This window comes from Panthera leo, chromosome B1, assembly GCF_018350215.1.
Source record: "Panthera leo isolate Ple1 chromosome B1, P.leo_Ple1_pat1.1, whole genome shotgun sequence".
Taxonomy (NCBI): Eukaryota; Metazoa; Chordata; class Mammalia; order Carnivora; family Felidae; genus Panthera; species Panthera leo.
Window position 1 is genome coordinate 50,904,383 of NC_056682.1, and position 26,508 is coordinate 50,930,890.

The following is a 26,508-nucleotide window of genomic DNA, read 5'->3' on the forward strand; positions in this document are numbered from 1 at the left end:
AATATGATTCGGTTACTTCCTTTTTTTCTCCTAGAAAAATAAAACACTCTATTAAAGTAGCATTACTGGGGCACCCTGGGTGTCTCAGTTGGTTAAGTGGCCAGCTCTTGATTTTGGCTCAGGTAATGATCTCATGGTTGTGGGATTAAGCCCCATGTTGGGCTCTGTGCTGGCCGTGGGGCCTGCTTAACATTCTCTCCCTCTTCCTTTGCCCCACCCCTGCTCGTGCTCTTGCACTGTCTCAAAAAAATAAATACATAAAAAAGCATTACCAATGATTGCCATTCTTCCTCACTGCAGGAGGTAACATTTATAGATAGGCAAACTCCCAGTATAAACTAACAGCTTTGTTGTTAAGCCCAACTGTTATCAAGTATTATATCATAAAAGCTTGGCTCTTCCCCTTCACCTCTACTTTAAAGAAAACTTTTTACTAGTCTTCCACATTCAGCATTTCAGAAATTAATGATCACAGAGTTCATGGCCTATACAATGACTCCCATAAGCCATGTAAATCTTTTCTCCAAGGGCCAATCTCCAATGGCCAAACAAGGTGAGAAGTTGTTGTGGCCCAGTGGGATGGCCACTCAGGGTGGGCTCATGAGTTCTGGGTTTTGCCTGTGCTGCTGAGCTCTGAGCAACTTTGTGCAATTTACTTATCTCCTCTGGCTTTTTGTTTAATTTTAAAAGAATGCTTGCAAGCCAAGTTCCTATAGGTTCTTTTTCCATTCATGCAATGATTTTAAGTGGTTTCTTCGTATTATGCTTAACACTTCCTCTCTTCCCTTCACAATGAATCTCCTTTCCTCAGAAAGTTAATAACTTGAGCCCTAAGCCCTTCATCTTTCTTGCATTGTTGCACTTGCTTTTTCTTTTTTTCTCCTCTCCTGTTCTTTTTCTCCCTTGAGGAAAAGGCAGAGAAAGAGAAAGAAAATGGAGGCATGCAACATAGATGCAAATATAGTTACAACTTTTCCGGATAGTCTCATTCTCAGTCTGGAGGAAGTTGCTTTGGCAACAGTGAATCTCTCTTTCTCTCTGCCTCTGAACTAAGTTTATCCTTCCTTATTATTATTTCATTTCTATGGAATATGGCTACTTACAGTTTTCTTTTAAATTATAGTTTTCTTCTTGAAATTTCTTAGAGACCATTTTTTTTAAATGTATCTGAATGTTTGAAAGTACAATTGAAGCAAATCCATGGGCTGTTTAAGAGTAGAACCCCACCATGATTTCCCCAATGAGCAAAAATTCTTTCCACCAGACCACATGTGGACCTTGTTCTTTGCAGACTGTTAGCTCGTACCAGCCTGCAACTCTGTCTCCTAAAAGTGAAATTTGTGTACAATTTTGACTAGTTTCCTCCTAATTACTGCATACCAGGTCTTGCACACTGGCCATGTAGCAAGCCATTGTCCTATAAACTGTGAGTCAAGAAAGAGAAATGGCAAACAGAATGCACAGGCAGGTTGATGTTGGTGCTGGGGAAATGCTTGGGCAAGATGTCACAACAAAGATTGAAGCAGAAGTAGTTCTGGGGGCAGAAGTAGTCAGGAGAGGGCCTGACACCAGAAGGAGGTAGCAGACCTGGTCAGACCTGCCCACAAGGTCTAGTCTTAGGGAAGTCTCAGATTGCCATCAGGAAGGGGTTGATCAGGAGAGACCCATGCATGGGTGGTCTCTGATCCAGAGACCATACATGGCCAGCCTGGATGAGGTGAAGTGCAGGAGTCCTCCTGTGAAGCTGCTGGCACCCACTTGCCACTTGAGGCCTCCTGCTCTTGGCTTAAGCCCCAGGGCCTAATTAGGGAAGTCCAAAGCCATCCTTAAGATTGGAGTGTGTGTGTGTGTGTGTGTGTGTGTGTGTGTGTGTGTGTGTGTGTTGTGTGTATAGGATGCTTATGTTCACTTGGTTACCTCCGCCTCTAGGTTCCTGCATCCCCAAACACTCTTTTTTTTTTGCACTGAATTGACCCCTTTAGCATTGTATCGACCAAACCCCCACTCATGATAAAGGTGGGAATGTTCTAGACTTCACTGAAGACTGGGGAGTGACAGAGGAGTGACCGAGTGCATATGGCACAGCACAGAGGTGCGATCCAGCCTTGGATACACCTGATCCCAAGTGCTGCTGGCTGGCCCTCCAGTCGCAGTTCCCTGCAGCCTGTTTCAACGTGCAGGGAGAACCTCGCACCTCTCAGGATCCAACCTCTCACCTATCCCTGTCCTCATTTTTTTGCCCCCACCCCCTTCCTGAGAAAATGTAAATCTTTTCTTACACAGAACAGATTTAGCACTTCTCTTTGACATGGGTTCTAGTTAATACCCATGCTTTAAGGGCCTCACCTTCTATTTTAAAAACCATAGCAAGTTATTTTCCCAGAGATGGTGGACTTTTCCTACATTGACCTAGGATTACATTTTGTGATGTTGGAGCTTGAATTGGATGCCAAACTAAGTAGGAGAGAGAATGGGGAGACTGAATGGTAATGAGTGATTTGGTTTGGAGGGCTCTTTTTTCCGCTAAGGGGTATGTGTGAGCTCCCTTTGTCTTGTCACGCGTATTACATTTTAGTGGATGATTATGTATGTACGTATGTATTTTTAATGTTTATTTTATTTTTTGAGAGAGAGAGAGAGAGAGAGCAAGCGAGAGAGAGAGAGCATGTGCACAATGGGGGGAGGGGCAGAGATAGAGGGAGACACAGAATCTGAAGCAGGCTTCAGGCTCCAAGCTGTCAGCACAGAGCCCAACGTGGAATTCAAATCCACAAGCCATGAGATCATGACCTGAGCTGAAGCTGGACGCTTAACTGACTGAGCCACCCAGGCACCCCTGAATGATTTAAAAAGTTAATAATCTCTTTAAGGAGTTTATAGTTTTGTCGGGAAGGCAGACATAACATAGATGAGCATAATTAAGCCATGAACTTTGTGGCACTGTTGAGGGGGTGAATTTATCAAGAATTTGGAAACGGTTAACTGAATTTATGTTGTGTACACAGTATTTAAATGAAATTTGGACTCCCATCTAACTTATCACTAATTCAGATACAGGTATTTTTCCAGATTAAAAACAAAAATGTAAAGGCATATTTTCAGAGATTTTTAAAAGGCACCAAAGTTTACTTAATTTCATTTTAGCATCAGCAAATGACAATCCAATTTTAATAGTTATTTTGAATTTAGTACCTCTAAAACTCAGGGTGGTTTTGTTTTCTGGCTAATTATTCTACTGGGGAAACATTGCCAGGTTAGGATAAAATATTGTTTTTGGACATTTTGTTTTGTGACATATTTCCTTGTATTTTAAAAATCTCTTGGGTATTTTAAGGGAAATTTAATCCATCTGCTTTTGATCTAAATGTAATTCACTCAGAATAATGGAAAAATATTTGATATGCAGAGAAATCTATTGATGCTCTTAAAGCTTTTCTCCTGGGGAATAAGAAATCATAGTTTTTCCACGAGTAAATCACAAACTTACAATGTCTAATTTTTCTGCTTATTTAATGAAACCTGAGTTAAGCATCAATTGGGCAGTCCAAATCAGTTTTTAATTTTTTAAAACTTCCTTTTCAAACCATGCATAGGATATTTTCTTCAAGGAGGTTTTCTTTTTCTCTTATCCTGACAGTTTTATCTACTACCCTATTTTTTTTTCAATGATTTTGGAAGATTTAAGGTAATAAAATGATTTTGATGTCTGTGGATTAATAGTGTCTGCATTTAAGATGTTTCAGACCTGTCAGAAGCCTGGAAATGGCATTTGAATATATTTCTTAATTTTAATTTTAAAACACTTCCTCTGAGATTTAGCTACCAGTCCTAAGGGAATATTTTGAATTTGAAAGAGGAAGTTCAGGCCAAGGTACAGCCAAACTCTGTACTCTTGGAAGACCTGAAATCCAATTACAAATAATAAAAGAGGTCATGATATCACTATTATGGTTTGTAAGTGCCATGTGAAAGAACTCAATGGGGAATTAGATCATAAGAGGGTCTTGGGTGGCCACTAATTGAAGGGCAGGGCCTGGTGTTTTAGCCACTTGGCTGCTCCAACACAGTTCTTTCCGTATCTGTTTTCAGGGGTGGGGGGTGGGGGCCTTCATCCCACTTTCCAGGACTGACTTCTTCTGACCCCCTAAGGACAGTGGCTCTCACAGCTCTAATCTTCCAAGGGTAGGCTCTGCATCTCTGATTTGGGCCTTGGCCTTTTGCCTTCATATTCCCTTTCTCCACTGGAAGCCAACCTGCCGGAAGTCTGGGCAGGAGCCTCTCTCCTGCTCCACAGCCCTCTGCTGCCCTCTGCTGCCCACAGCAAATGGCAGTAAACCCTCCTGTCTCAGTGGGCCTGTGGGATCTGATGCCTGGGTGGTTGCAGTAGTCTTCTGGCCTCTTTCCTGTAGTTCAGCAAGCAGATCATAGCCAGACAAGTCTTCCTCAAATATCACTTCACATGAGAATCAGCTCAGTTATAGCGATTAGGTGCACAGACTGGATATAGACTGCCTGGGTGAAGCTCCAGCTCTGCCCTTTATTGTCTGTATGACCTTGAGTAAGTTGTGCGACCTTGGGCAAGTTTAGTTGAAGTCTGTATGCCTCAGATTCCTGGCCTGAAAAATGGGTTGATAATGCTCATATGAGGTAAGTATTATTTTATGAGGGATAAATGAAATAAGTGTTTAGAGCAGTGGCACATAGTAAGTTCTAAATAAATATTAGTTATTGTTATACTTATCACCCTGCCCCCCTTTATTTAGGATTTACTGTAGACCAGCATTTCCCAAAATGTGGGGGCCCTAACACAAGACGATATTAGATGGTTCAAGGGTATGGCATTGAATGACATGGACCACAGTGAGAAAACCATTCCTTTTTTTCTAGTGTCTTTCAGCTCTTCTGATTGTATCAAGGTACAAATGTCAGTTTGGTGCTAGAATGCTTTTAATCCTCCAACACTTGTTAGAGGCCTCATGCTTACAGGTTGCTATAAGCATTGACAATTTAATAGCACCCATTTTAACAGTATTTTTTATTTCTGGCAAATGATACTGGTTTTCATTTTACAGTTGTATTATAAAATTTCTTTTATAAAGTTAATAATAAATTATAAAATTTCCTTCAAAAACTAACATAGGTTTTAAAGAAGTTAGTTTAGGGGTGCCTGGCTGGCTCAGTCAGGGGAGCATGTGACTCTTGATCTTGGGGTTGTGAATTCGAGCCCCACATTGAGTGTAGTAGAGATTACTAAAAAAAATAAATAAACTTTAAGAAGAAGTTAGTTAAAAGAATGTTAAGTAAATAATAAATCATGCTATGATTTCAAATATGGCAAAAATCACGAACATGGTGCCTGAAGTTGAGGAAACCCCATGAAAGAGCATATGACTTGGGACTTCGTAGTTGGTCCTCAGCTGGCCTGGGGCCCTTCCTGCTCCCCTTGTGGACCTTCTGCTTTGTCCACACTCTTTTGCTAATTGCTGCCATGTCTTGAGAATTCCTGCCCTTGATTTTTTTCTCAAGAATGCCCCCCAGGTTCTGCTTTTTGGATTTTCAGTCGTCCTTCAAGGCCCCATTAAAAGTAATATCCTCTGTAAGGCCTCCTTGAACCGCTGGCTTTAGTCTTCTCTCCTTCCTTCAAACTCTCATTCTTTGTCTGTTCCATTTATTGGCAGTCATTTTTTGGCATATGATATTTGTTATTTCCATTTCCCTGTCCTGTTTCTGCAACTGGAAGAAAAGGACTGGAAGCTCCTTGAGGGTGGGGACAGTGTCTTAGTCATCTTGTATCTCCTTTAGGCTTGATACAGTGCCTTGGATGCAGTAAATGTTGCTTAATGCTCTAATTGTTGTGTGTGCACATTGAGGTGTCATTTATATAGCATAAAATTCACCTGTTCTGGGTGTGCAGTTTGATGATTTTAATACTGTATGCAGTTGTGAAGCCATTGACACAGTCCCATCTAAAACACTAGGATTCCCTCCAAAGTTCTCTCCTGCCTATTTGAAGCCCTCTCCTACCCCAGTCCCAGACAACAAGCAGTCTCCCTTCTCTATATATACTTTTACCCTTTTATCGAAATGGAATCATACAATATGTAGTCTTTTCTGTCTAGCTTCTTTCACTTAGTGCAGTGTTTCTGAGGTTCACCCATGTTGCTGCATGTATTAGTAATCTGTGCCTTTTTGTCCTGTAGCAGCAATAGACTATAATTTGTTTATCCATTTATCATGTTGTGAACTTTGGGACTGTATTGAGTTTTTGGCTATTAAGGATTGTGTTTTGACGAATGTTCACACACAGGTCTTTGTGTAGACATATGTTTTCTCAAAGATAGACTATGGTGAGTATAAGTTGAACTTTTAAAAATCCTGCCAGACTGTTTACCATTCTGTATTCCCACCAGCAGGTGTTATGAGGGTTCCAGTTTCTAGCAGCCTCACCAACACTTTATATTATCTCATTCTTTCCTTTTAGCCTTTTTAGTGGGTGGTGAAGGATGAATCAAGGATGACTCTTGGATTTTCAGGTTGAGCAGCTAAGTGTTTGGTGCTACTATTAAATGGAGGCTGAAAGAGGAATGAAAATTTTTTTTAATATTTTAATTATTTTTGAGAGACAGAGAGCATGAAGGAAAGGGGAAAGGGAAAGGACAGAGAGGGGGACAGAGGATCCAAAGCGGGCTCTGCGCTGACAGCAGTGAGTCTGATGTGGGGCTTAAACCCACGAACGGTGAGATCATGACCTGAGCTGAAGTTGGACACACAACCGACTGAACTACCCAGGTGCCCCCCAGAATGAACTTCTGTGAGAAAATCATGAGTTCTGGTTTGACAAGGTAGATTTTGAGGTATCTATTAATCATTCAAAGGGAATGTTAAGTACGTAGTGGGATGTATGAAGCTACCTGTGTTCATTCTGTTTTCCTGAACTCATTAAATAATGGAATCTGGAATAGTTGCTTCAATTACCTGTACTCTAAACATGTGTTTAATGGTCTGGACAAGTCACATAACTTCTCCTGATGTCAGTTTCTCATCTATAGAGTAAAATAACACCTGTCTTCCTCCAAAGATTGGGTGAGGAGTGAATGAATTAAGGAATGTGAAAGTGCTTATTAGCATAATTATTAATGCATGATTACCTTTTTATCTCATTGCTGTGTTCATTGTGCCTTCTAACCCTACTTTTTGTACATAAGCACGTACTCAGTAAATACTGGCTTAGTAAATCAGTAAATGCAGATAATGACTAAGTGCATAATGGGGAGAAGGAAGAGAGGAGAAAGAAGAAAGAAAGAGGAGACTGAGGAGAGGGAGGCGGGGGAGGAGAGGACAGCAGAAAGAGAGAATGGGTAGGATTTGGATGGGCCTCAGAAGGGATGGTCATCAAAATTCCACATTTGAGCTTTGTGGAAACGCAATGTTCTTTTATTTATGACATCAGGAAGGAACATGAAAGAGTTAGGAATTGGGGAGCTATTTAAATAATAACACTTATTATGTAAAGTGTGGTATTTCTTAAGTGTCTTTATATTAGACTTTAAGCTTCTTGAGGGCTGGGGTGATTTCTGATATGCCTCTGGATTTTCTAGAACCTCAGCTTACTGCTTTAAGCATAAATGAACACATGTAAATGTGTATAAAATGAATGAATAAACCTTCTAAACTTCTCTCTTTGTTCTATCTAAAGTGACATGTATTTGATATTTGGTTGGTCAGTAGATGACCCTTCAGCTTACTTCCTTCTTGTGTTCCTAGGACGTCGTGAGTGTGCTTCTGTCATAGCTGATGGGTGACCTGTAGTTGTAATTACTTGTTTACAAACATGCTCCATGATGGCAGTGGTTCCTTATTCCTGTCATATGCCTGGCATGTGCTGGTTGTTTAGATAATGTTTGAGAGAATTATCCCTGAGTGGATATCAGTATTCAAAACTTAATGAATATCTGGGAAAGAAGACCAGATCCATGCCCTTTGGGGTTTCAGATTATAGACCTAACGATCTAAATCTAAGGAGGGAAAAGAGGGTGGGGAAATGGTTCAATAATTCTATTTTCCCTCATTTAAAAAAAAAAAATCTTAAAAAGTTTATTTAGAGAGAAAGAGACGGAGAGAGAGAGAGAATACCAAGCCCCACATGGGGCTTGATCTCACAACTGTGAGATCATGACCTGAGCTGAAATCCAGAGTCACATGCTTAACTGACTGAGCCACCCAGGTGCCCCTATTTTCTCTCATTTCTTCTTTTAAAAAAATGTTTATTTTCGAAGAGAGTGAGAGACACAGTGCGAGCAGGGGAGGGGCAGAGAGGGAAGGAGAGACAGAATCTGAAGCAGGCTTCATGCTCTGAGCTGTCAGCATAGAGCCCAATGCGGGGCTCGAACTTACGAACCGTGAGATCATGACCTCAGCCAAAGTCGTATGCTTGACCGACTGAGCCACCCAAGTGCCCACCCATCATTTTCTGTCTAATGGACGAAGTAGATATATTCTTAGTATGGTTAGGGAGTACCTTCCCACTGCCATCTCACATTTTAGGTGACAATATTAGCTCATGTTGTAAATATTCTGAGAGAGTCACAACCTCAAAAGTTCTTGTTAGTTTAGCTCATTAAGAAGTATTTTTCTGGACTGGCCTAAAACAAAGTATTTTAAACATTATTTAAAAAAATTTTTTTTTTTTTTTAATGTTTATTTATTTTTGAGACAGAGAGAGACAGAGCATGAACGGGGGAGGGTCAGAGAGAGGGAGACACAGAATCTGAAACAGGCTCCAGGCTCTGAGCTGTCAGCACAGAGCCCGATGCGGGGCTTGAACTCACGGACCGTGAGATCATGACCTGAGCTGAAGTCGTCCGCTTAACCGACTGAGCCACCCAGGCGCCCCTAAACATTATTTTTTAATAAAAACGTTTGTTAAAATCTGGTATGAACCTCGTACCTATACATCATAAAAAAAGAGCTACTGTGGTTGCTGCAGGTGGTGATGTCCTAGAACCTTGCCTACTTATTCTTTCTTTGTCTAGTTTGAAGGCCCTGCAGCCTCTGGGGAGCTCCAGGGCTCCCTGGAAGAAAGTTTGAAAACCCACAGGTTTACATGAAGTTTGTACATTTTGACCCCGTTTCTTCTCTTACTCACATAGACTGTGCTAAGTCAGTAGGAACACTTAACCATACTACCATCAGCAACCACTAACTTACAGGCTATGTAAAACTTTTAAGAATCAGCCTTTTCTGGTTGTATTTTCTGTCTGAGAGCTTGAATCAAAAGAAGGTTTTGAGGCTCCAATAAATCATAAACAGTACACACTGGGAAGAAAATTCCCCGTGTCTGTGAATTTACCATAGTGAGTTTACATTCTAGGGTCGGTGTCCTGTGTAGGTACAGAGTGTGCCCTGTCCAAATAGGTGGCTGGGAGAGGGAACCACAGAGGGGTAGAAGAGAGACTGGGATTAAAGTGAAGTCAGATCCTGGGTTAGTATTGGGGAGGCCTCCCTAAGCCTGCTGGGCTCAGGGTGCCTGTGAAGAGTTACCCGAGTTGTGGGAAGAGAAGATTTGCTAACATGTAGCCTAGGTGTCCGTCAAAAGTTTGAACTCCCTAGAGCCCGGCAGTTAGGGAAAGAGGACAGAGTGACTGCGTGCTTCAAGGAGGGCCTGGAAATCCAAGAGGGTGCACAGAAGGGAGTATTTGGAGAGGCCAGGAATGCTGGTGTTGACTAAGTATATCCAAGAAGTCAGAACAAAGTAAGGCACTAGAATGTGCTGAGTGGATTCCTGAAGCAGATTCACATGGTCAAGGTTTTAGGTAGTGCGTAGTATTTTTTTATAAGAAGGACTTTGGTAGGCTTACCTTGGGCTGTAATCATTCACAACAATGAAAAATACTGGAGAGATGGATTGCAACTTTATTTTTATTGAGATATAATTCATGTACCATAAAATTCATCTTTTCATAGTAAACAGTTGAACAGTTTTTAGTATATTTACGAAGCTGTGCAACCATCACTACTAGTTCTAGAACATTTTCATCACGCCAGAAGGAAACCCCGTACCCAGGAGCCCCTCCCCATTCTTCTCTCTGCCCTGGCATCCACTAGTCTGTTTTCTGTGCCTATGGGTCTGTCTATTCTGGACCTTTCATATAAATAGGAATATACAATATGTGGCTTTTGTGTCTGGCTTCTTTCACTTAGCATTTTTTTTTCAGAGATTCACCCATGTTAAAGCATTGTATCAGTGTTTAATCCCTTTTTATGGCTGAATAATATTCCATTGCATGTTTACACCACTTTTTGTTTACCTGTTCAACTGTTGATGGATATTTGGGTCACTTTCACTTTTTGGCTGCTATAAATAACACTGTTAGGAACATTTGTGTACAAGTTTTTGATCCACTTTGACAATCTCTGTCTTACTAGGCACATTTAGACCATTGATGTTCAAGATGATTATTGATATGGTTGGATAACTATCTACCATATTCATTACTGTTTTCTATTTGTTGCCATTGTATATTTGTTCCTATTTTTGTCTTCTACTTTTTTCTGCCTTTTGTGGTTTTGAGAATTTTATATGAACTCATTTTTTCTCTTTTCTCAGTATATCAGTTACAGTTTTTTAAAAGACTTTTTTTAGGGGCACCTAGGTGGCTTAGTTGGTTAAGTTCCAACTTCGGCTCAGGTTATGATCTCATGGTTTGCAAGTTCAAGCCCTGCATCAGGCTCTGTGCTGACAGCTCAGAGTCTGGAGCCTGCTTTGGATTCTGTGTCTCCTCTCCCTGCCCTTCCCTCACTCACACTCTATGTCTCTCTCTCTCTAAAAAATAAATAAGCATTAAAAATATAGAAAAAACCTTTGTTTAGTGATTGCCTTAGAGTTTACAGTATACATTTACAACGAATCCAAATCCACTTCCACCTAACACTGTACTACTTTAGGGGGTGTCTTATAATAACAAAATAATCCTGATAACTCTCTTCCACCCTCAAATCATCACTGTCTTTCATTTCACTTATAAATAAGCATATACTTGTACACACAGACACAGACATACACACATATGTATAGACATAAGCATAAATAAGTACATTGCTGTTATCTTGAACAAACTCTTATCTGTTAGATCAATTAAAAATAAGAAAAATAAAAGTTCTTATTTTACTTTCACTTTTTCCATCTTCAGTGCTCTTCCTTTATGTAAATACAGCTTTCTAATCGTGAAAAGGTATTAGGTTATTTACCATAAAAGGTAAAAGGTAGTATCATCTCAATAGACACACATGCTTTCTGTGTGTCTATTGAGATGATTGAGTAGTTTCTGTCCCTTCTTTTATTAATATGCTATAGTACATTGATTTTTTTCTGTGTTGAACCAACCTTATATTTCTGGGTTAAATCCCACTTGGTCATAGTTTATAATCCTTTGTATATGTTGCCAGATTCAGTTTGGTAGTATTTTGTTGAGAATTTTTGCATCTATATCCATAAGAGATATTGCTCTGTAGTTTTCCTGTAATATCTTTGTCTGATTTTAAAAAAATAGTTTTTTCTATTCTCAATTTCCCTTATTTCCACTCTAGTCTTTATTATTTTTCATTGGTTATTTAGGAGCATTTTTCCCCTTGTATTTGTGATTTTCCCAATCTTTTTATCTTGTTATTGATTTCTACTTTTCTTCCATTGTGGTTGAAGAAATACTTTGTATGATTTGAATCCTTTTAAGTTTATTGAGGCTTGTTTTATGGTTTAATATATTGTCTGTCTTCGAGAATGGTCCATGTGCACTTGAGAAGAATTGCATTCTGCTGTTGTTGAGTGGATTATTCTATAGTTGTCTCTTTGGTCTAGTTGCTTTACGGTGTTGTTCAAGTCTTCTGTTCCTTGCTGATTGTCTATATTGTTGTTCTATTATTGAAAGTAGAGTCTTGAAGTTACCACCTATTATTGAAGAATTGTCTATTTGTTGAATTGTCTGTTTCTTCCTTCAATTATTTTGTATTTTATTTATATATTTTAGAGCTCTTTTGTCGTGTATATATGTTTATAATGATTGCATCTTCTTGATAAATTGGCCCTTTTATGACTAAAAAAGATTTTTATTTGTCTTTATTTAAAATTTTTTTAAATGTGTATTTATTTTTGAGAAAGAGAGACACAGAGTGTGAGTGTGGAAGGAGCAGAGAGAGAAGGAAACACAGAATCTGAAGCAGGCTCCAGGCTCCGAGCTGTCAGTACAGAGCCTGATGTGGGGCTTGAACTCACAAACTGCGAGATCGTGAGCCGAGTAAAAGTTGGATGCTTTACCAACTGTGCCTCCTAGGCACCCCTATTTGTCTTTAGTAACAATTTTTTTCTTAAAATTTATTTTGTCTGATATTAATATAACCATTTCAGCTTTCTTTTGGTTGATGTTTGCATGGTGTATATTTTTTCATTCTTTTACTTTCAACCTCTTTGTGTCTTTGAATCTAAAGTGTGTCTCTTGTAGACAGCACATAGTTGGATTATGTATTTTAAATCCATTCTTCCAGTCTCTGTCTTTTAATTTGAGTCTTTAGTTCATTTAAGTTTAATGTAAATATTGATGAGACTGTATTTATTTTTGCCATTTTGCTGTTTTCTGTATGTCTTTGTCTTTTTTGTCCCTCTCTCTTCCATTACAGTCTTCTTTTGTGTTAGATATTTTTGTATGATAACTTTATAATTCCCCTATTTTCTTTGTGGTTGCTCTTAAGTTTATGTCTTTTTTTAAGTTTATTTATTTATTTTGAGAGAGAGAGAGAGAGAGAGAGAGAGAGAGAGAGAGAGGAGAGAGAATGAGTGGAAGAGGGGCAGAGAGAGAGAGGGAGAGAGAGAATTCCAAGCAGGCTCCACACTGTCAGTCCAAAACAGGAGTCCAACACAGGTCTTGATCCCATGAACTGTGTGATCATTAACTGAGCCAATGACAAGAGTTGGATGCTTAACCAACTGAGCCACCCAGGCTCAGCCCCTGAGCCCCAGCCCCTCTTGAGTATTCCTTATAGGGCAGATCTACTAGCAATAAGTGTTCTGGTTTTGTTTATCTAGGGATGTCTTAGGGTGTCTGATTTTTGAAGGAGATTTTTGCTGATGTAGAATTCTTGGTGGATGGTTTTTTTCTTTCAGCACTTTGAATATGTCATCCCACTGCTTTCTGGCCTCCATGGCTTCCGGTGAGCAATCGGCTGTTAATCTTCTTAAGGTCCCTGATATGTGAGGAGTCACTTTTCTCTTGCTGCTTTTAAGACTCTTTCTTCATCTTTCATTTGTAATCAAACTGTTTATTATAAATTGCAAATCCACCGTCATCCTGCTCATGTTTCATCACTCTTATTTGGAAGGATTGCACAGAACACTTGTTAGTGCTTTAATTCAACACTTACAATATCTTGTGGCATTTCTCTGATCTATCAATTTGTGATTTAGTAATATGAGATTTTGTTTTTCATGATCATATATCATAGTTTTATGGAACTTTAGAATAATATTTATGCGATCCATAGCCATAATTTATTCTCCTTATAGATTCATTGAGCACCTGCATAATATGGAAGCCTTATGCAAGACTTTCAGTTTTCTTGGATTAGTGCCACAGCATGGCACAGCCTGAGAATGACACATCTGGTTGATAAAAGACATACTCAACTAAGTCCTGTACAATTAGAATGAAGGTGTATTGGGTTTAGACAGAATATTTTGGGACCACAGAAGAGGAAGTTACTGATTTTTATATTTGCTAGATGAGCAAACTGAGGAATGTATAGATTAAGCAATTTGGGACCTTGAGGTTAAATACCTTAGAGCCAAGGACTAGAACTTGCTGTTCTGGGCTCTTTCTATGAAACCATGGGGATTCTAGAGTATAGCTACCCTGTACTTTCAAGCATCAAAGGTCACAATGATATCTTAAATGAAATAGCAGAAAATGGTTTATCAGAAGTCAATGCTGTTGGTACGAGGACTTGGGTACCATACCGTGGCTTCTTGTTTTCGCATGTATTAACTGAGCTGCAGAGGATGAGGCTTTAAAAGATGTGCATGCTATAAATAAAAATAAACAGCATTTATTTATACTTATTAAATTGTAGTGGTATGAATTTAGTAAACAAGTGACTGTGTTGAAACTTGAGGTTCAAAATATGAAAATATACTTAATTTTACTAAATCCACCCCTGAGTTTGTTCTTTCCCTTTTAATTGATATTTATGTTTTGCAAAGAATTCTCTCCCCCCCTTCATATCCAGGAAAATTTTGCATGGGTACAGCTTACATTAGAATTTCCTTAATAATAGGATTCACTGTTCAATCAGAACTATGTTCTTTTCCCATAGGGTAAAGCATGACTTATTTGGGCATACAGTTTTAATTTTAATCTGCATGCCTCCTTTTCTATCCTCCCATGATTCTTTGCAGCAGGGCAAGGAAAAGCAAGTCTTATAAAAAGAAATACAGTATGTGGTGCTTATTAAAGTTACATACATCTCTTCTCACAGGAGAATTTTGATTTACTGCAGGTTGTGCATATGTCGCATATGGACATTTCTAGGGAACAGATTCCTTATCGCTGAACAGTGAATGGCTTCTAGTACTCCATTATTGCTCCGGGAACATGTTAGTAATGATTATGAAAGGTAGGATACCATGAAATCTGTAAGGTGATTTGGCAGAAGTCGATGCTGTTGGTGCCAGGATTTGGGTACCGTACCACAGTTTCCTGTTTTCAAATGTATTAATTGATCCGCAAAGGACATCTTTTGGAGACAAGGATTCAGACAGACTGGCACAGGCTGGACCTCCGCCAAGACTGCTCGGAAGGTTGCCATACTGGGAGCAAAAGAGTGAGAGAGAAAGAGAGAGAGAGGGAGAGGGAGAGAGAGAGAGGCAGAGGGAGAGCTGAGGAAAGAAAAAAAGGCAAGACTTGGCACAGCTCAGTCAAATCAGCTTCTTTTGTCTGCTTTCTCGGCTTGAGCTTCAGGAAAGAAAACCGTCCTGGGGTACAGAAAAACTCAGAACTTTTTGGTTTTCAAACTTAGAAGGCTTTTTAAGTCTCTTGGGCTATTTGAAAGTGTTGGTACATAACAATGACGTTTAGTCACCAGTATTAAGGGAAATAAAAGCCTTTTTCAAAATGAAGCTTCCACAGTGTCCATGCATTTGGGAAATACTGTATTTGATTTTTTGCATGTATGATTATATCATGAGAGACAGGATTAATATAGAAGATGGCAAGGCAAATTTCTAATTAGAGAGAATATTAATTTTCTACAAAATAAAGTTTGTTCATCAGTACAAACCTGCTTTCAAATCAAATCAGACATCCTTCGGAATGTGTTCAGAACGTAAGTTTTTAGATTTTATTTTATTTTATTTTTTCCCATTTGTAGACATTCACGTTTCAAGGAGCCTTTCTAAGATTTTATGCAACCCAGCCAGGAAGTCAGAGTAAAAGTTGTTTTATCCATGTGTTTAAGAAAACGTTTTCTTAAAGCAACAGCTTTTATTTCTGCTGCTTCATGCTGTCCTAAACTACATCCCCCAGCAAATGAGTGACAACACTGAAGACCAGAAAGGCAAGCTGAAGACACCAGACTTCGTTTGAAGGGCAAACAAGAAATGTGAGCTTGGTCATTATTTTTGTGTGTGTCTTTGCTCTGAACCAGTTTTTGGAGGTGGGTGGGGAGGTGGGTGGGGAGGTGTCTATGTCTAAAAGATGTGTGCGATTAGGGAATTCTCATTGTGAGAAGAAAATGATAAAAGGTAATTTTTATGATGTTGGCAGAAATGGCTGGGAATGGTAGAGAATAGAAATTTAATCTTTTAGATAAGAAGTAGCAAGCTGTGTTTGCAATACTTGGAGAAAAATTCCATTATTTTTAGTTGATTAGATTGTATAATTAAACGATTACTGTAGCTTGGCTTTCTCAAAATGTTTTAAGTAGAAGGAAAATCTAGAAAGTTCATGGATTTGCTTTTCAGTACTACCCAGTATTTTACTTAGATGTACACTTTGTATCTAATTTCTTAATAATAAAGTTTCTATTAGGCCTGCTTATGGTTGGATTGTGATAGTTCTGCTCTTAAAAATCAGCATTATTGTAGGAGAGGGTAACTGTAAGGCACGTATTTTTGTGGACCACCCTCATTGTCAGTAAGTAATCTGTTTCTAAAGAAGAGAGTTTGAGTTATAGCATTAGGTTATAACTTACTGTGATAATATGTGTTCTTTTTATTTTATATACTAAAAGAATACAGGGAAATCGTATATTCACATAAGTACTAACCATTTTGGGTAATATAAAAGACTGCTCCATGATCTTTCCTTTTGTTTTGAGTATGTAATCATGGATTTCTTAATCCTTTCACAATTTTTTTTTTTGTTTATAGCTTTATATTACCGCGCGCCTTAAATGATCAATTGTTTGAAGTGTTTTTTATGGTATTATAATGACACACATCAGCAATTCTGAGAATGGCATTTAATATACAAATACGAGTTAAAAATATGTGAAATCTAATACAGGTGTTTGCAGAGTTGAGCTTAAGTATTTCCTTCAACTTTTTTACTAATCAACATTTTGATCTCCAATAAAATGAAATCACTTAATGTTCACGTGGGTTGCCAAAGTGACAACCTTTGTTTTATAAGCTTCTTTATACACCACCTCGCTGATATTCCTAAAATGGACGCCAAGACATAAAAGACATGCTGATAGGCACTGGAAAGGAGATGCTTGCATGGCTACAGTCTTCTTGTTGAACTGCTCACGGGATCATTCACGCCTATGCTAGCAACCAACAATATATGACACAAAAAGAAAGTTCAGCAAATAAGTTTAAATTAGAGCTACGTTTTCATTCTGACCGTCTTATTACCGATTTATATTTACTTTCATTTACCTTTTAAACCTTTAACATAACCCCGTGTCATTTTTAGGTTGCCTAAATATGTGACTTCTTTAGTTTCTCTAAGACCATCTCCCTTAAAGTTAAAAGGATCATTTGCTAGCTTATTTCATAACTTCTTTGCAGCGAACTCAGTGAGAATAAACTGATCTTCAATCCAGGCTATTTTATGTCCAATTTTTTCTGACAGGATAATAAAAAATAAGTGAATTAGAAAACAGAGATCTCAGAACATACCTTAAGAAATATTAAATTTTTTGATACTGCTAAAGCTCCATTTTATGGTGTTTAGTAGACTTAAGATTTGATAATAAATATTAGCTGTTACACCCAGTAAAAGTTTCTGACTAATATATTCTCTCCGGCCTACTTGTTACATATCTTAAAATGAAAAAAATCCAATATTAAAATGTCCCTTGTTGACTGAGTGTCACAGACACTCCTTTGTACAACCTTTTGAAAAGTTAGGTTTAAAATTATTGATTACATTTTCAAACACATACATTTAGACTTAACTTAGGCACTTTGCTTTGCTTCTAAACCTTTTATTTTACAAACACACTGACATTTAGGCTGTGAATTATTTCCATATCAGTATTAATATTTCAGATCTTATTTTAAAGTGTGTAAATACTAGTAGTACGATTGTAAACAAACTCTATCTCAGCGTATATCACCGTGGTTTGAATTATATATTTTGAAGTAGAATTATTAAGATAGAAATGGATTAATATTTAACTGCTGCTTGATACCTATTATTTAGTCCCATTTAGGTATGTATACCTGAACATGCAAGCACGTAATTCTGTAAACTAATGGAAACCTCTTAGGGGGACTTCGTCCAGGGTTTTATAATTATTCAGTCATTTCTTCATTCATTGAACAAATGTTGATTGAGTACCCACTTAAGCATGCTAATATTTTATTGACGAAGTTATTTTGGGTGACAGGGAAGGATACCACATGCATAGATGGAAGAGAGAATAGATTTAAGGTAGAAGTATAAAAGCTTAGAAAAGAGCAGCACTGTAATGAGATTTATTTCAGCAGATTAAAGTATGTTAACTTTTATTGCACAATGTACGTATTCTAGAGTGTTGTTTTGAAAACTCAGGAGATTAGTTGTAGTCCATACAGCTATAGGAACTTTGTTTTACCATTATTTAGGTTGCCGTATCTTATTCGCCAGAAAGCTTCAGTTGTTCAAGTCTTCTGATGGACATGTACAAAAAGCAATTCAAATGTTGTGAGAAAGAAATTAAATAGGGAAGATTGAACCACTGCTCACGTGCTAGATTTTACAGGTATCAAAATAGATGTCATTGAACCTTTGAAGATATGGCTGCAACATGAAACAGTGGCCTGTTTATGAGGGATTTTTTTTCCTTTTTTTTTTTCCTGACAAAGAGAAGAAGAGGTCAACCTCACATCAGTAGCCCTTAGGAAGTAAGTTTGCTGGGGGGTGGTGTATTTTAAGTGCACCAATCAACCCACTCTCCGTGCTGTCTGGTGTTTTGTTTTGTTTCCTTAGTTTTGTTCACTAACATAAAGACTCATAGGCATAATACATCTCTTGACTCTAGACATTAGTGAGCATTTAACTTAGTGGGCTAACTTTATTCCATGTGGTTGTTCTTTCATCTGAAAAGAAGGTTCATATTCTTTTTCTTAAAATTTTTTAATGTTTATTTATTTTTGAGAGAGAGAGAGAGAGAGAAAATGCAAGTGGGGGAGGGGCAGAGAGAGAGGGAGAGACAGAATCTGAATCAGGCTCCAGGCTCTGAGCTGTCAGCACAGAGCCCGACGTGGGGCTTGAACTCACAAGCTATGAGATCATGACCTGAGCCAAAGTCGGACGCTTAACTGACTGAGCCACCCATGCGTCTGTAGAGGGTTCATATTCTTAAGAGGAAATAAAAGTCACATGAACCAGAGAGGTGAGCTTGGAGGTTTCTCTGATGGCCAAGACCTGTGTCAGGGCTGGTGGCAGATAGAATGAGACGAGAAATGTTTCAGCTGCAGGTATGCGCTGCTGAGATACTCAACAAATATTCCCAGAGGGCCTGCTGTGTGCCAGGCCCCATGCGGGATGTAGGGGAGACAGAGTTATAATTTCTGCCCATTAGGAATTCAGAGTTGCAGCGAGAGGAAGGATAAGAATAACCAATGTGTATTTCTCTACAGTTTGCCAGTGCTTTCACCTGCATCTCATTAATTCCAGCAACAGTGCCTCACACTGGTACATTCACATTGGGTGAATCCACCCAATAAGGATTCATTGAAGGAATAAACCAAGTTGTGAGGCAGATTATTATCTTCTTGAGTCTTATTTGATTGAGAAAACTTTTCCCCTAATGGTTGAGGAACAGAAAGTACTATGTTTACTTTTAATCTGAGTCTGTGTTGCTGGTTATGAGTGTAGAGGGAGTAACATGTAGGGCCACATTCTTTGTCACCAAGTTAGAATCCCCTGAGGTAACCATTGGAGACAATATAAAATAAGGACTTGACTGGTATACAATGGCGCCAACTGCTCATTCCTCCCATGCCAACCCTTTATTGTTTTGCATTCTCCCTCTCCTCATTTCTCCAAAGGATCCCAGAGCTGTTGGCATTGGTGGTGTGGCCTAGGCCAACTGATTGTCTAACAAGTTGAAAGTCTTCCTTATGTGCTCCTGTGGGAAGAAGGCTGAGGGGATCGTGGTGAGAGAAAATTGTGGAGAGCTGAGGGTGCTGCTCAATAGCTGGTTTAGTCCTGCCAATAACTTCTCTGAGAGTGTGAGAGTTGATGTGGGATCTTGAGGCTAGACTGGACTATCCAAAACAGTCAACACTGAGAGTGTGATAAGACGTTATGAAGGTTTGCTCTGGCCAGTTCAAAGGTCTTTCTGTAGAGGTGTTTTGAGGCCCAGGAGAGGGCGGGGCAGAGTCAGGACTGTTGTGTATAGTTATGAGGGGGTTGAAATTCAGGCCCAACTTTCCTGCTTTAGGAAGGTACAAAGTCACCCCAGATGAAGTGGTGGCACTGAAGAGAGAGAGAGCATGGGGGTGAATCCAGGCTTGGAATCAGGACAGCAAGAACCAAAGAAAGTCTGGGGGTCTGGGGCAAAGGAGGGCAGCATTCCAGTGTTTGCCTGTAGGATCAGGTCAGATAGGAGATGTGGTCAGCAGGGTTCCAGAGAACATAGTGAAATGGCGTGAGATGGATATGTAGAAATTCTGGTAAGGTGAAAAAAAGGTTCAGAAAATACTGAAGTTAGGAATTTATTCTGAGACCAAGCAGGTCATGAGTAATAGCACCAACTACAAGGCTTGACTTAATTTGGTCATTGGTTGTGCCAAGGTTATTTTATTTTCCTAAAAGCAATTGTAGAAAAGGAAAGAAGTTACCTGTTTGTGTTCTGTATTTCACAATGTTCTAATAATTAAAATTTTCTTTTCTGTTTTATAGTTAAGAATCTCTTGCTTCAGTATAATTATAATGCCTCTAATGTATGGATCTTGAGGTTTTGTGGAAAATATGGTATTAAAGTTTGGGGTTTTGTTTTTTGTTTTTTTGTTTTTTTTGAGAGAGTGAGCGAGCGAGCAGGAGAGGGGCAGAGGAAGAGGGAGAGAGAATCTTTTTTTTTTTAATTTTTTTTTTAACTTTTATTTATTTTTGAAGGAGAGAGAGACAGAGTGTGAGCAGGAGACAGAGAAGGGCAGAGAGGGAGACACAGAATCCAAAGCAGGCTCCAGGCTCTGAGCTGTCAGCACAGAGCCTGACGTGGGACTTGAATTCACAAACTGTGAGATCATGACTTGAGCTGAAGTCAGACACTTAACTGATTGAGCCACCCAGGCGCCCCGAGGGAGAGAAAATCTTAAGCAACCTCCACACCCTGCACAGAGCCCAATGTGGGGCTCAATCTCCTGACCTGGAGATCATGACCTGAGCTGAAATCAAGAGTTGGCTTCCTAACCAACTAAGCCATCCAGGTGCCTGTAAAGTGTGGGTTTTGAAGAGTTAGCCCCTGTGTAGTGATGCCATCCTTTTCATTTCAGATGCCTAGTGACATTCATATCTCCTTTTTTGCTAGGCACTGTAAGTTACTTTCCCTTACTTAGAAAGGTTGAATTGTTCCCCGGGACTCAGGAATGCTTTATCCTGGTCCTTTGAAACAAATAGTCCTCCATCATGATGGGTTAGAGGAAATGGGTTTCAGAGTCTCACCAACCTCAGTTTGAATTTTGACTCCATTTTTTACTTGTTGAACTTTGGTCAAGTTATGTAAACCCAGTTTCTTCATGTGGAAAGCAGAGATCATGCTATCTTCCTCCAAGTTTGTTGGGAAGAGACATAAGGAAATATATGCAAAGCTCTTAGTGTACTCCATGATCCAAAGTAAGTGCTCAATAAATGATAGATACTGTTCTTTTTTTAGTTAAAATTTAACAAAACCTGTAGTAAAAATACGTAACATAAACTTTACCATCTTAATCATTTTTCAGTGCACAGTTCGGTGGCATTGAGCATATTCACACTGTCGTGCAGTCATCACCACCATCCATCCATAGAACTCTTTTCATCTTGTGAAACTGAAACTCTGTACCCATTAAACAGCAGCTTCTATTCCCCCTCCCCCTAGTCCCTGTCAGCCACCATCCTACTTTCTGTCTCTATGAATTTGACTGCTCTGGGTACTTGATGTAAGTGGAACCATATAGTATTTGTCCTTTTGTGACTGGGTGTTTTACTCAGCCATGATATAGTCTGTGTCAACATTTCCTCACTTTTTAAGGCTGAATGATACTCTGTTATATATATATGTAAAATCATGTTTTATTTACCTGTTATTCTGTCCATGGACACTTGGGTTGTTTCTACCTTTGGCTGTTGTGAATGATGCTGCTTTGAGCATGGGTGTGCACATAATCTGTATGAGTCTTTGCTTTCTGTTCTTTTGGGTCTGTACCCCAGAGTGGGATTGCTGGATCAATAGGCAGTATTAGCACTCATCATAGGATACATTTTTGAAAAAGTTGTAAACTACAATGATATGAGTTGAATTTGACTTTTCAGTATAGATAATGATAGAAGGTTATAGACTTGACTATGAGCTCATAATGTCTACCTTTTTTTTTTTTTTGTAGAAATAACCCAAATATTACATTCATCATCTTTAAATTATTTTACAGTATAGAATTTTTCATGGTATGTTAATCAGGGCAATATTCTAATTACTCACATAAAATAGTATTTATACAATGTCATGGGATGTAATAGTCATATTTCATTTTTAATACAAAGTTGTTTCTTAGCCTTCTTACCATTTCTGTTTAGAAAACTTCCTTTTGCCATTCTAACAGGGTCAGTCTGCTGGTAACAAGTCTTTTAGTTTTCCTTCAGCTGAGAATGTCTTGATTTCCCTTTTTCCTGGAGGATATTTTTGTTGGATATAGAATTCCAGGCTGATAGTTCCTTTTTTTTTTTTTTTTTTTTTTTTTTTTTTAAGCACTTGAAAAATGTGCCATTTCCTTCTGCCTCTGTGGTTTCTGGTGAGAAATCTGCAGTTATTCAAATTGTTTTTCCATTCTAGGTAAGATGATGTCTCTCCCCCACTACTTTCTTTTTTATTATTTAAATTTATTTATTTAAATTCAAGTTAGCATACAGTGCAGTATTGGTTTCAGGAGTAAAACCCAGTTATTCATCACTTACATATAACACCCAGTGCTCATCCCAACAAGTGCCCTCCTTAACACCCATCACCCATTTAGCCCATCCCCACAACCACCTCCCCTCCAGCAACTCTCAGTTTGTTCTCTGTATTTAAGAGTCTCTTATGGTTTGTTTCCCTCTCTGTTTCTATATTATTTTTCCTTCCCTTCTACATATGAGTGAAATCATATAATTTGTTTTTCTTTGACTGACTGACTTATTTCACTTAGCATAATACTACACTCTAGTTCCATCCATGTTGTTGCAAATGGCAAGATTTCATTCTTTTTGATGGCTGAGTAGTATTCAATTGTATATATAAATACACCATATCTTTTTTATCCATTTGTCAGTTGATGGACATTTGGGCTTTAACCACACTTTGGTTGTTGTCAGTAGTGCTGCTACAAACATTGGGGTGCATGTGCCCCTTTGAATCAGCACTCCTGTATCCTTTGGATAAATACCTAGTAGTGCAATTGCTGGGTTGTAGTGTAGTTCTATTTTTAATTCTTATGAGGAACCTCCATACTGTTTTCCATAGTGGCTGCACCAGTTTGCATTCCCACCAACAATTCAAAAGGATTCCCTTTTCTCTGCATCCTTGCCAACATCTCTTGTTTCCTGAGTTATTAATTTTAGCCATTCTGACAGGTGTGATGTGATATCTCATTGTGGTTTTGATTTACCTTTCCCTCATGATAAGCGATATTGAGCATCTTTTCATGTGTCTTTTAGCCATCTGGATGTCTTCTTTGGAAAAGTATCTATTCATGTCTTTTGCCCATTTCTTCACTGTATTATTTGTTTTTTGGGTGTTGAGTTTGATAAGTTCCTTATAGATTTTGGATACTAACCCTTTATCTGATATATCATTTGTAAATATCTTCTCCCATTCCATTGGTTGCCTTTTAATTTTGCTGATTGTTCCCTTTGCTATGCAAAAACTTTTTATCTTGAGGTGCCTGGGTGGCTCAGGTGGTTAAGTGTCTCACTCTTGGCTTTTGGCTCAGGTCACAATCTCACGGTTCGTGAGTTCAAGCCCCATGTCGGGCTCTGTACTGATAGCACGGAGTCTGCTTGGGATTCTCTCTGTCCCTCTCTCTCCGCCATTCCACTCCCTCATAAATGTAAATAAATAAACATTTTAAAAAAGAAACTTTTTATCTTGACAAGGTCCCAATAGTTATTTTTTCCTTTATTTCCCTTGCCTTCAGAAACAAGTCTAGTAAGAAGTTACTGTGGCCAAGGTGAAAGAGGATGCTGCCTGTTTTCTTCTTTAGGATTTTGATGGTTTCCTGTCTCACACTTAGATCTTTCATCAATTTTGAATTTATTTTTGTGTATGGTGTAAGGAAGTGGTCCAGTTTCATTCTTCTGCATGTCGCTGTCCAGTTTTCCCAGCACCATTTGCTGAAGAGATGGCCTTTTTCCATCGAATACTCTGTCAGGGGTTCTTTATTCTGTTCCATTGATCTATGTGTCTGTTTTTGTGCCAGTATCATACTGTCTTGATGATTACAGCTTTGTAATGCAGCTTGAAGTATGGAATTGTGATCCCTTCAGCTTTGGTTTTCCTTTCAACTTTGCTTTGGCTAATTGGGGTCTTTTCTGGTTCCATACATATTTTAGGATTATTTGTTCTAGCTCTGTGAATAATGCTGGTGTTATTTTGATAGGGATTGCATTGAATGTGTAGATTGCTTTGGGTACCATAGACATTTTAACTATATTTGGTCTTCCAACCCATGAGCATGGAATGTTTCTCCATTTCTTTTTGTCTTCGATTTCTTTCATAAGCTTTCTATAGTTTTCAGCATACAGATCTGTTATCTCTTTAGGTTTATTCCTAGGTATCTTATGGTTTTTGGTGCAATTGTAAATGGGATCAATTCCTTGATTTCTTTTTCAACTGCTGCATTATTAGTGTATAGAAATGCAACTGATTTCTGTACATTGATTTTGTATCTTGTGACTTTGCTGAATTCATGTATCAGTTACAGCAGTGTTTTTGATGGAGTCTCTTGGGTTTCCTATGTAATGTATCATGTCATCTGCAAAGAGTGAAAGTTTGACTTCTTTGACAATTTGTATGCCTTTTGTTTCTTTTTGCTGTCTGAATCCTGAGGCTGCAACTTCCAGTACTATGTTGAGCAACAGCGGTGGGTCTCTCTCACTACTTTCAAACTTTTTTCTTTCTTTAGTTTTTTAAGAGTTTGATTATGATGTGGCCTTGGCCTGGATTTCTTTGGATTTATCCTGGGTTCACTCAGCTTCTTGAATATGTAGGTATATGTCTTTTGCCAGATTTTTAAAAAAAGTTTGTTGGTGTGTTTATATATTTATTTATTTTAAAGTTTATTTATTTATCTTGAGAGAGAGAAAGTGAGAGAGAGCATGAGCAGGGGAGGGGTAGAGAGAGAGAGAGAATCCTAAGCAGGATCTGCACTGTCACTGCAGAGTCTGATGTGGGGCTCGAACCCACAAACCCATGAGATCATGACCTGGGCTGAAATCAAGAGTCACCTAACCAACTGAGCCACCCAGGCACCCCAAAAGTTTATTTATTTTTTCAGTAATCTCCACACCCAACATAGGGCACATGCGACTCATGACTACGAGATCAAGAGTCGCATGCTGTACTGACTGAACCAGACAGGTACCCCTGTCTTTTGCCAGATTTGCAAATTTTTCAGCCATAATTTCTTTAAGTATTTTTTTTAGGTTTTCCCTCTATTTTCTTTTCTTCCAGGACTTGGGATGACATAAGTGATAGATCTTTTGTTATAGTCCTATGGGCGCTTGACACTGATGCCTTTTGCTTTTTTATTTTTTTATTTTTGTTCTGTTTCTTTCTTTGTTGTTCAGACTGGGTAATTCCTGTAGTTTCTATCTTCAGGGATACTGATTCTTTCCTCTGTCATCTTCATTTTGCTATTAAGCCCACCTAGTGAGTTTTAATTTCAGTTAATGTATTTTATCTGCTGTTTCTTTGCTGAGACTTTCTAATTTTTCATTTATTTCATGTCTGTTCATAACTGTGGAAACATTTTTATGATGGCTGCTTTAAAAATTGTTCTCAGGTGATTCCAACATTCTTGGTGTGGGCATCAGTTGATTGTCTTTTCTCTTTCAAGTTGAGATTTTCCTTGTTCTTGGTATGATAAGTAATTGTGATTATATCCTGGACATTTTGCTATTACGTTATGAAACCCTGGATCTTATTTAAATCTTCTTTTTTAATAGACCTCTCTCTCTGACACCATGCCTGTAGGGGAAAGGGGGCACTTCGTCATTACTGCAAGGTGGGATTGGAAGTCTAGGTTCCTTATTGGCTTTTATTTACAGCCTGGAGTGAGAGGAGTGCCTGGTTACTGCCTTGTGAGATTCAGGTTCCCTATAGGTGATACTGTTATTTAGATTGTTAGTTTTGTACTGGTGAAATAACCTGAACAGTCCCTGGAATGTGTATTCCTTATAGTTAGCTTCTATTGTTTGTGCTCTTTGTGTTTGATAACTTATTTCATGATGTATATGTTCTCACTAGCCCTAATCACCAACTTCTATATGATTAGTGTTTACCCTTAGCACAGTGAATAAAAGATTGGAAGCGAAGAAACAAGATTATAGTTTCTACTTTATTAACTTTGAAAATTTATTTTTTAAAGGAGGGAAAAGCTTGTCTGTGCAAGGTTTCCATTTTTCCCACTAATAATATGTAACATATTGTAACTTATTTTTAGAAGAGGTCGGTGTATTAGAAATAGAAGAAATGGATTTGATGGGGGACTTGAAACATTTCAGTGATAAAATATTTCATTTGCTAACTCACACCTATGGTTTCAAGTTTATAACACTGATCTTAAAGATGATGCAT

At 38.5% G+C, this 26,508-nt stretch overlaps 1 protein-coding gene across 8 annotated transcripts in view; it reads left to right on the forward strand.

Moving 5' to 3' along the window:
• The window catches only part of MSRA (methionine sulfoxide reductase A), a 455,502-nt gene that overhangs the window by 36,213 nt on the left and 392,781 nt on the right, over nucleotides 1–26,508 (forward strand). For 3 of the 8 annotated variants that reach the window (XM_042934998.1, XM_042934992.1, XM_042934994.1), the window contains exon 2: nucleotides 15,412–15,642. The exons of 4 other annotated variants lie outside the window; for them this stretch is intronic. The gene's annotated coding sequence lies outside the window, so the exon portion shown is untranslated. The remainder of the gene's footprint in view (nucleotides 1–15,411; nucleotides 15,643–26,508) is intronic. One more of the 8 variants, XM_042934993.1, reaches the window with a different exon arrangement.